The sequence below is a fragment of the Megascapheus bottae genome, chromosome 2, assembly GCF_031878675.1.
Source record: "Megascapheus bottae isolate mThoBot1 chromosome 2, mThoBot2.hap1, whole genome shotgun sequence".
Taxonomy (NCBI): domain Eukaryota; kingdom Metazoa; phylum Chordata; class Mammalia; order Rodentia; family Geomyidae; genus Megascapheus; species Megascapheus bottae.
This window is the reverse complement of record NC_143510.1, coordinates 53,423,384-53,435,127: the sequence shown is the minus strand read 5'-3', so window position 1 is coordinate 53,435,127 and position 11,744 is coordinate 53,423,384.

The window sequence follows — 11,744 nt, the reverse complement described above, 5'->3', positions numbered from 1 at the left end:
GTTATCTTCATGTATCTGAATGCTCATTCAACCATCAGAATCAGACACATTTTTCCCTAAACACTATACTAACTTGAAATTCTATTTCTGACCAGAGATTCATGCTGCCCTTTATTATAATGACATTAGTTTCAGAATCTTTTATCATTGAAAAGAGCCTTTGTAAGCCAGCAGTGTCATTTATGAGGGAGTAAATTCCTTAGGACCTGCCATTTTCTGGGTTCTTTCATACCTTTAGCCAGGAAGGTAGACACTTGAAGGCAGGTGTTCAGTGTCAGATTTACTGTCTTATAATCATTAAGAAGGAAGATGGTTTTTAAACAACTTGTTGTGACTCCTTCAGACTAGCTGTTTGGTGTGTTATTTTGAAAAGCCCTGGGTTCATTTCATTGCTAGTATCCAAAATATCAGCTCTGAGATTTCCTTCCATGCATTGTCTTAGACTGTTCTAATGTGACAACTACCTCAATTGCCAGAAAGAGATGCACACAGGAAAGTGAGGAAGGTGCTCTGGGTTAAAGTTATAGTACTAGGAACTTAATCTCAGGAAATTGGTGTGCCTTTGTGATTAGGTACACAATGTTTTGTCCCTCTATAAAGAAATATTGAGGCTTCTAAGAGGGGCTAGAGATGTAGCTCAGCGGTAAAGTACTTACCTACCATGCATGAGGCTCTGGGTTTAAACTTCAGCATGAAAGCAAAATCATTCTAAAGTTTTTTGTCTTCTTCCTTATGTATAGGTAAATATCTAGTGTATTCAAGCATAAGTTGATGTGAATGACTCAGCTATACAGGTGGTTTCAGGATTCTCTGGACATGCTGGTATCTATCTCAGGTTCCTTATAGGGGTGGTGGCTTGCTCCAGAGTGACTTTTCCATCCATGGCACTATTTCAAGAAGAAGGCATCTCGAAATCCCAAAAGATTCACCTCCTGCATGGTAAATTTCTTGTGAAATAGAGTTTTCATCTCAAGATCTGTTTGGTCTTTTTTTCCAGTTTAAGTTTGGGTTGAATAAAATTAAATTGATTTTCTGACTCCCTGTCTGGTAGTTGAGCTGAGTGGCGGTAGTGGAGATGGCAGTGGTGAGGAGCTCTTAGGCAGTGAAAAACAGCTTCTCTGTTGTGCTGCATGTCTTTGCCCTGCCTGCCTCAGATTGCTTTGACTCTGTACTTCCTTAGTTGCTGTTCTTGTTTCCCTCTTGGCCACTTAGTCTGCTGGCTCAGCCACTACTTGAAGCCCCTATTTAATTTTCCCTGGCAGTTACAGCTCATGCAATTTCAGCACAGTCTCATCTCTCCTACCGATCTCATCAAGAAGGATTGAAGGGATAACTGTGGAGTGAGCTGGACATTGGAGCCATGTTTGCTGCCACGTCAGCGTCTTGCTTGGCAAATATCAATCCGTAAATTGACTCCAGAGTTCAGGGTCTCATCAGTATTGGAAAATCTATTGCCTTAATTGGTCTGACCCAAGCTGTATAGAGCATGACCCCCATTAACGGGAAGGCAAAAAGACAATGGACCTAAAACTTCCCCCTTTCTCACTCATAGAGTTTTTAGGAAAACAACAGAATTATGATGACTAAAAGCAAGGAAAACGTAGCAACTTAGAAACACCTCATATGAAAATTCCTGTCGCCACTTTGTCACATAAAAACTAGCTTATTTCTCCCTCTTTAAGATGTTTTATGTTTGTTACAAAGAAACTTTTGCTGATGATGACTGTTTGGGTCCTACTGCCCCATTTAAGATAATGCATTCCATTCTAGAGTCCAGCACTCTTCTCGGTAGCCCAGTCCCCACTTGGCATGTAAGATGGAGGCTTGATGAATGAAGGGACCCAAATGGATTAGAGTTCCCCCAGGCCTGGATGTCCATTAAAAGACTTGGGAATGAATTATGTAATTGCTCTTTTTGTCCCCCCCCCAAAAAAGATGAGCTTAGAAAATACCTACATAAAAATGATTCCTGGCTATGTACCTGTAACTTTTCTGAACTGAGTGGTGAAAGTTGAAAAAGAAAGAAAGGAAATTAAATGTCCCTCTAGTATTCTTTTGGATTCAGATCTGACATATGAGATCACCTACACTGACTAGCTAAGACTTATCCAAACCAAGGAAAGGGCATTTGGACAGATTTATTGTGCCTCACATTATATGGACCCAGAAACCAACTAACATATATGAAATAGGCAACACACAGGTAAGTGCACGTAAGCCATTTGCTTTGGTTTCCATATTACAGAAATTATTATTTGTGAAAGGGTGTGTCTTTACAATTAGGATAACCCTTCAGTGTCTTAGTGACCTAACTAATGGCGTCAGGTTACTGTTGAATTGGGTTACAGATGGCTACTACCTTGAGAATTGTGTTTGGAAGCAAGGCATGGTAGCTTGTGTCTGTAATTCCAGAACTGGGAGCTAAGATGGAAAAATCACTTGGATTTGGGAGCTTGAAACAAATCCAGGCAACAAAGCAAGACCTCATCTGAGAGAGAGGGATGGAAGAAGCTATAAGCAGAGTGATTGGAGGGGGATAGGGAGAAGGGAGTAGAGACTGGTTGATTATTTGGTGCCTTAACAATGAGCTGCAGACTGCTGGGAATAAGAAGATTCATACCAATATCAACCTGCAGTGTTAGCAGGAACAGTGATCAGACTCCCAAAATGTGGAGTCTGTCTGTCACTTTGAACTTGCTTACAGTATGAACAGCATCCTTACATTAACAGACAACTCAGAATGTGAATTTTAGAACCATTGCAGCCTGTAGTTGCCAAGTTTTCCATGTTCATGGAATTAATGTTGAAATTGGGCCAGGGCTAAGAAATTACTGGTTAAGTTTCAGCCTGTGGGCAATGCCTTAGTGTTATGTAAATAAAAGATTTGTCACTATGTGAAAATAAGTGTTCATAAATGTTAAAAAAAAAAAAGGAACAAAATTATCAGGGATGGGTCTTTGCCTTGGGTTCTCATTTCTGTAAAAAAAGTCTTACGTATTTTTCTATTTTTATTATACAGTTCAAATAAAGTTTTATGGACTAAATAATGGTCTCTTAATAAGTGAACACGGGTAAATCTCATGCTTCATGTAATCAGCGATGAACTCAATTTTATGCTGTTGATTTCCCTTTTTCCTAAGCAGCTCCTCTCTTCCTATCACAAATCTATATTTTTCTATTCTATCCTTGGGTTGGATTTCTCCCAAGGCCAAATCTCAGAAAGGTCTCCCCTTCCCCTGCCCTTCCTTCCCCTCCTCTACCTGCCCCTCCCCTCCCTTCTCCCCCTTTCCCTCTCTTCTTTCCTTTCATTCTCTTTCAGTGTACTGGAGATTGAGCCCAGGGCTTACCACAAGTACTCTATCACTTGATCCATGCCCAGCCCTGCTTTTAGATTGTTTTTCAGATACAGATAGGGTCTTTACTTTGCCAGGTCTGGCCTCAACTGCAGTTCTCTCTTTCGCCTCTTGAACAGCTGAGATTACATGTGGGGCTACCACCTTGGGCTCAGAGGGGGGCATTGTTGAAAGAGTTTCAGGTTTCACCACTTTGCTGTCTCAGTATAGGATATACCTGGTCCAGGGAGGGACTTATGCTTTAGTTCTTTATTTATCTTGTTTCTCCAATGGGGAGAACCTATGGATTGAGCTATGAGATATCTGCCAAGAGCTTTGTGTAATATAGCAGAGAAGAGGAGCTTTAATGAGCATTACAGACCATGGAACAAAAACTTCTATTATATCAGGCCTGGTTTTCTGCAGTAGGAGTCACACCTTTTTTGGTATTGGCTATTTGCTCTGGGAATTACTATAAAATTCCTTCTAAGATACAGATCTACTGTCTCTCCTAGTTTTTAGATGACACAGAAATCCAGTGTGTGTGTGTGTGTGTGTGTGTGTGTGTGTGTGTGTGTGTGTGTTGCTGGCCTGGAAATTATCCCTGGCTTTTTTTTTGCTTAAGGCCAATGCTCTACTACCTGAGCTACAGCTTTACTTCTAAATTTCTTTCTCTTTCCTTTTTAAAAAAATTATCTATTTTTTATTTTTTTTGCCAGTCCTGTGGCTTGAGCTCAGGGCCTGAGCATTGTCCTTGGACTTTCTCAAGGCTAGCACTCTACCACTTGAGCCACAGTACCACTTCTGGCTTTTTCTATGTATGTGGGGTGCTGAGGAATCGAACCTGGGTCTTCATGCATGCTAGGCAAACACTCTTACCACTAGGCCAAACTCCCAGCCCCCAAAATTTATTTTTAATCATTTTTTTCTTTTTTCATTTTATTGTCAGGATAATGTATAGAGGAGTTACAGTTATATTCATCAGGTAGTAGGTGCATTACTTCTCACACATTGGTACCCCTTCTCATGTTTTTGTCCTCGTTTCCCTCCTCCCACCCTCTCTCCATCATCTTGTTTACCCCGCTTCCCTTCCCTATTTCAAATAAACAAATGTATATATTATATAATTTACCAGGTAACAATAACATTTATTTCCTTTCCCCCTCCCCCCCTTTTTTTTGGTGGGTCATGGGGCTTGAACTCTGGGCTTGGGCGGTGTCCCTGAGCTCTTCAGCTCAAGGCTACTGCCCTTACCCCTTGAGCCACAGCACCACTTCCCATTTTCTAGTGATTAATTGGAGATAGGAATCTCACAGTATTTAGTGCCCAGGCTGGCTGTGAACCTCAATCCTCAGATCTCAGCCTCCTGCATAGCTAGGATTACAGGCATGAGCCACTGAGCCAGCTCCAAAATGTGGACTCTCACACCTGTAGTTGCCAAGTTTTCCATGTTCATAGAATTAATGTTGAAATAACAGCAACCAGGCCCCAAGTTCAAGCCCCACACCAAAACAACAACACAACATGGACTTTCCTGCCTGGGCTGGCTCCAAACCATGGTCCTCAGCCCTCAGTCTCCTGAGTAGCCAGGATTACTGGCAGGAGCCACCAGTGCCTGGTTTTATTGTCCATGTTTTTTGTTGGTTTGCCAGTCCTGGAGCTTGAACTCAGGGCCTGAGCACTGTCCTTGAGCTTTCTCAAGGCTAGAGCTCTGCCACTTGAGCCACAGTACCACTTCCAGCTTTTTTTTTTTTATGTATGTGGTACAGTACCCAGGTCTTCGTGCATGCTACACAAGGACAACACCGCTAGGCAAGGACTCTACCACTAGGCAAAACTCCCAGGTATTGTCCCTGTTTTTAAAGGAAAAATTAACATTAACCTATGTGGATCACATGTAAATTTATGTAGTTAAGGCACATCAATAAGATCTTTTCTCCTTTTTATAACTACTAGTAGACATAGACATAGATGATTTTTAATAGTTGAATTAAAACTTAGAATTAGATGTGCTGGAACCAACCCAGATGCCTTTCAATACATGAATGGATCAAGAAAATGTATATATACACAATGGAATTCTATGCTGCCATCAGAAAGAATGACATCACTCTATTTGTAAGGAAATTGAAAGACTTGGAAAGAATCATTAAGTGAAGTAAGAACCAAAGTAACAATTCCATGGTTTCCCTCATTTGCAATAATTAGTATATGTCTAGGATTGTCCTAGCAGAGGATCACAATAGCTCAATAGGTATGTACACATGGTCATATAAAATATTAATCAAAATGAACTCCAAGAGAGACCGGGAGTTTGGCCTAGTGGTAGAGTGTTTGCCTAGCATGCATGAAGGCCCGGGTTCAACTCCTCGGTACCATACACGTAGAGAAAAAAAGCTGAAAGTGGTGCTGAGGCTCAAGTGGTAGAGCTCTAGCCTTGAGAAAGTCCAAGGACAGTGCTTAGGCCCTGAGCTCAAGCCGAAACTGGCAAAAAAAAAAAAAAAATGAACTCCAAGATTTGGAAACAAGAGATTTTTCTTTGTTGTTGTTGTTTTTAATGTGCTATGTGAAGTTATTTCTTTTTTCTGTCATTTTTTTCCTACTATGTTTTATCCCCTGTCCTCACTGTATTTAATTTTGATACCTGGTATATTGTATATAGTTTATCTGACTTAGGAAAGGGAAAAGAAACAACAAAATGGTGAGACAAAGGATAATGGGCAATGCAACAGTGATACAAGCTGATATGTTGGAAATGAACTTTACAGCTCAGGGTGGACAGGGGAAGGAAAATGGGAGAAAAACATGGAATGGAGCCATGAACAGTGGCTCACGCCTGTAATCCTAGCTACTCAGGAAGTTGAGATCTGAGGATCAAGGTTCAAAGCCAGCCTGGGCACAAAAAGACCTGAGCCTCATATCTATCTACAATTAACCTCTAGAAAACGGGAACGGGGACAGCGCCCAGGTTGAGTTCAAGCCCCATGACCCCCCAAAACAAAACAAAATGAAAACATGGGATGGGTAACAATGTTTGACAAGAAATGTACATCATTTTGGCAATAAAATTAAATTTTTAAAAATCTTTAAGAATTAATAAAATAACATTGTATTAGCATAACATTAACATACATAGAAAGTATTAGATGTGCCACATAGCAGGATTTTAGGATAGAAAAAAATTAGAATGTGTAAAGCCACTCCCTCATTTTAACAGACACAGGAATTATCTGGGGAATTTGTTAAAATGTAGCTTCTAACAACTCTAGGCATTCACATACAGTGAAACCAAAGGAGATTACTTTTAGGGGAGGAACATGAAGGTGCCATGCAGAAGTATTGAAGTGTAGTTTATATAATAGAATTTAACCAATTTAAGTTTGCAGTTATGCTGAATTTTAGCAAGTAAAGCCAGTTATAAAACCACTGCAACAATTTTTTCATATATTTTTATTGTAATTAATAGAAGGGTTACATGATATTTGCCAGATAGATGGTGCATTAATTCCCATACATTGATACCCTTTCACATATCTTGGTCCCCATTTCCCTCCCCCCTATTCCCACACTGCAACAATTTTGATAAACATTTTCCTCATCCTAGAGTTCCCTATCCTCACTGTGTGGACTAAGCCTCTCCCTGACACCCCTGATTTTGGGGATCACACCAGGGCCTTGCACATGGTAGGACAAACACACTACCACTGACTACTCCCTCAGCCCTGAACTAGACATTTTAATTGGGGACCAAAAAGGTGATTCAGAAGTTGGTCAGTAGAGGAATAAGTTAATAAGCTCCAATTACTCTAGTTTTATGTGGAAAGCATATTGCAATGCCGTGCCCCCCCCTCCCCTCGTGCCTCCTCCTCCCTACCTAAAGATTTTTTTTTTGTCACGTGGTACTGAGGTTTGAACTCTGGACTGGGAGCTTGCTGTGCAGATGCTCTACAGCTGAGCCGTGCCTCTAGTCTCAGAGAGGCTTTGACACAAGTTGAAATCCCAGTTGACTTGGATATGCATTTCATACATTGTTAATTTGGAAAAACACACTCATTCAATTTTTTCCCCTAGGACTTCCGCTAGTTTCAGCACTCAAATTCACACTCAGAAGTGGATGGGAACCCACTCTGAGCCCTGAAGCAGACTGCTACAATTTGTAGCTAGAGCTGTGATATTCAGGGGCTTGTTTTATGGCCTAAGGTTACCATTTTGGTTTAGAGACTTCTTTTTTTTCCCCCGGTTGTGGGACTTGAACTCTGGGCCTGGGTCTAGTCCCTGAGCTATTCGGCTCAAGGCTACTGCCCTACCTCTTGAACTATAGTGCCACTTCCAGTTTTCTGGTGGTTAATTGGAGATAAGAGTCTCATGACTTTAGTGCCTAGGCTGGCTCAGATCTCAGTATCCTGAGTAGTTAGGATTATAAGCATGAGCCACCGCACCCAGCTGGCTTTGGGCCTTCTATGAGTGAATAGGAAGCAATCCCACGAATGAATTGGTAGGCAGAGATAAAGCTTAAGTGGCTATAGATTCCTGGACAAGAGGACATGAGATCTAGTTTCTGCCATATTTGCTGTGGTATGACCACAGGTAAGTTTACTTTTCTCATTTTAGGCCTATTTCCTCCACTCTGCATCTGAGACAATGTTGAACTCAGATCCTTGTGCTTTTGCTGGGATTTCTTTTTTCCTTTTTCTTTTTGCTGGTCCTGGGTCTTGAATTTAGGGCCAGGGCACTGTGCCTGACTCCTAATTAATCCTAGCTGAGCTAACATTTGAACCACAGTGCCACTTCTGGATTTTTTTTTTTTTTTTGCCAGTCTGGGGCTTGAACTTAGAGCCTGTCCTTGGCTTTCTAGGAAAGCACTCTACCACCAGGCCAAACTCCTGGCCCATGGTTAGATGCTTTTTTTGTCAGTTGTGGGACTTGAACTCTGGACCTGGGCGCTGTCCCTGAGCTCTTCAGCTCAAGGCTACCACCCTACCCCTTGAGCCACAGAACCACTTCCCTGGCTTTCTCAAGGCTAGAGCTCTACCCCTTTGAGCCACAGCACCACTTCTGGCTTTTTCTGTGTATGTGGTACCAAGGAATTGAACCCAGGTCTCCATGCGTGCTAGGCAAGCACTCTACCACTAGGCCCCAGTCCCAGCCCCACTTCTGGCTTTTTCTAAGTAGTTTATTGGAAATAAAGAGTCCCACAGAGTTTTTGGTCTGCGCTGGCTTTGAACCACGATCCTTAAATCTCAGCTTCCTGAATAGCCAGGATTACAGGTGTGAGCCACTGGCACCCGGCTTGCTGGGATTTCTTTTGGTCATGGCCAGTGCTCTACCACTAGAGCCACACCACCAAATGTATGACATTATGTTTTGATGTCACTTGCACTCAGCTTTCTCTTTCTCTTTTCCTTGCTTTCCTCCCTTCAAATACATATAATAAATTATGTAAGGGCAGGTTGATAATGGAATTGCTGATGGACCAGGTTTATGCCGAGTACTTGTGTGAGAGCAATAGAGCATGGACCTTGAACTAAGCAGCAGCGGCTGAGAGCTGGAAAATCGAATCTCTATCTTAGTTAAGTGTCGGTAAATTACCTAATTTGCTCTTTGTGCATGACTGGGAGAGAGGATGGTGGGCAGAAGGGACCCGCTGTTCAGGAATTTTCCTGTCTTGATGAGGGGTGTTAGAGAAAATGGATTTCATAAGCTATTTGTCTTATAAAAGAGAGCTTTTTTCCTCTGCTGGGCTAATGCCTAGCAAACAGAATCTCAGGTTCTTATTCAGTATCCTAATACTGAAGGGCTCAAATTAGAAATCTCAGACTTGGGCTACAATCTATGGCAGACTTAGGGTCAGGAAGCTATATTCTGTTCCTAGTTCTGACATGCTGACCACGGAAATAAGGACATGTAACATCTGTAACAGCTGACCCGATGTTTGCCTCTAATTTTCCCTCTAGCTGGAGTGTATGCATTACTTGCTCATAGAGAGGGGCCACTCATGAGACGGTACAGGTAGAAGCTCAAAGAAACTGGGACACCCATACAAATGTGAGGTATTGTCACCAACAAGTCTAGTCGTTGAGTCCTTGTGATGAGCACTGATTGACAGGGGAAGAGCAGCGGACAGGATTTGGAAGTTTTGCTTAGCTCTCCAAGTAATCTCAATACCCTCAGATGCCCAGTAAGCTAGGAAAGGTGGATCTGAGTGAGGTGCTCTCTTTCCTAGAAAGACACCTTAGACCGTCTTCCTCCTTGGCAGAATTCCTGACCTTAGAAAAATCTCTTCCTTGGTGATAAATTCCATTCCTCTTGCTCTCATATCCAAATTTTTGGAACAATTAAGAGCCCGCCGAATACCCTTGGTCATACCTGGAGGGAGACTGAGCGTCTCAGATGTGTGAAGGGTTAAGTGAGCCACACCCTCGGCAGGAACCCTGGACTTTGTGCTGAGCAGCCATCTCTCTGGTCTCCTGGCCTGACTGGCACAGGCAGCCTGGGCTGGAGGAGGCAGCACAGAGGAGGGTCAGAGGAGTGGACACTGGCAAGAGGAGGGCGGCCTCTTTCCTGGCTTTCCCAATACCATGGACAGCGCCTGTTAACTAAGACCCTTCATCTTGGTGTCCCCTTCCTGTGGAATTGGAATTTCATCTCCCATTCTCCAAGGGACGCTGAAGGTACATCCAGTGTTTGGTAAGTCCTGCTTTGACCTATCACTACTCTTTCATATTTTAGGGTGTTCCATGTAGGGGTCTGTTTCTATTTCCAGTTCTCCTCTTCCAACTAATTCCATTCCCCTTCCTCTGGAATCCAAACTCCAAAGAACATGCCTTCTCCCAGACCCCTTCGGCTTCTCTCCCTTCCTTGTCAAGCTGCTTCACAGACTTGGCCATTAAAAAATAATTCTGGAAAATGGGAGAGAATAGTAGTAGCTATTTCATGGGAATACTGTAAGCATCAAACGAATTCGTATTTGCACAGGGTTATAGCCCTGACTAGTTGCTGCATGGTTTCTAGAGATTGTCATTATCAATATTCTCATTGCTTCCTTGCATAAAGTCATTGGAGCTTGGGCAAAGGAGGCTAAGGGAGGTAAGCAACCTGTGCCCACCTTCTTGTCTCATCTTCCATTTCTGTTTCCTCCCCTCCCCTCCCCCACAGAGGTTTAAAGATGGAGGAGAGAGAGAATGTGAGCCTCTTTTATTCCTGCTTGGGAGTGGCATTGACCATTGTACTAAGGCTGCCCTGAAACCCAGCCACCCTGCTTACTCAGATCCACTAGAAAGACAGGGGGGCTGGACTTCCTGCTGAGGGAACACTTGCCATGTGTGTCCTGCGTGGGACCCAGCCTTTCATGCCCTCCTGCAGCTCTCCTTCAGACCCATTCCCCCAACCACTAAAAACCTGGGTGTGTACCTCTGGGCAAAGTCCATGACTGAAGCTTATGGGAATCGGTGTAAGACGTGGAGGTAGAAAAACAAGGGCAGAGATGGCTAGCATCCAGAGGCCCTGACAGTTGGGCAAACAAACCACACTTTCATTTCCTTTTTCAAAAAGTGTTTTTATTAGCATGCATGTATAGCACAGAGGAGTTTGCTATGAGTTCCACACATGTATATAATGTTCTTTGATTAAATTCACCTCCTCTATTCTTTCTCACCAGCACCCTACTTTTTACAATTTAAATAAACTTCATTGTTCTATATTTATATATATATATGAATATATATATATCATATTCACAGCCCCTTTAACTTCTCTTTCTGCTCTCTCCTCTCCCACTGGGTCAAGCTTGAGAAAGAGATGGCCTTCCAGGTGCAAGAGGAATTTTTTTTTCTATTTTTTTGCTTTTGTACCACTGTTATAAGACTCTTGAAATACCTGTGAAGCAGCCTTTAAGATCTCATAAGAGGGACCAGGAGTTTGGCCTAGTGGTAGAGTGCTTGCCTAGCATGCATGAAGACCCGGGTTCGATTCCTTGGTATCCCACATACATAGCAAAAAACCAGAAGTGGTGCTGAGGCTCAAGTGATAGAGCTCTAGCCTTGAGAAAGTCCAAAGACAGTGCTCAGGCCCTGAGCCCTAAGCCCAGGACTGGCAAAAAAAAAAAAAAAGGGGCCGGGAGTTTGGCCTAGTGGTAGAGTGCTTGCCTAGCATGCATGAAGACCTGGGTTCGATTCCTTGGTACCCCACATACATAGCAAAAAGCCAGAAGTGGTGCTCAGGCTCAAGTGGTAGAGCTCTAGCCTTGAGAAAGTCCAAGGACGGTGCTCAGGCCCTGAGCTCAAGCCCAGGACTGGCAAAAAAAAAAAAAAAGATCTCAGAAGATTGAAAACTAAGTATAAAATGTATTGTATTAAGGTATATCATATAAACCTGGTGCTGGTGGCCCATGCCTATAATCCTAGCTACTCCGGA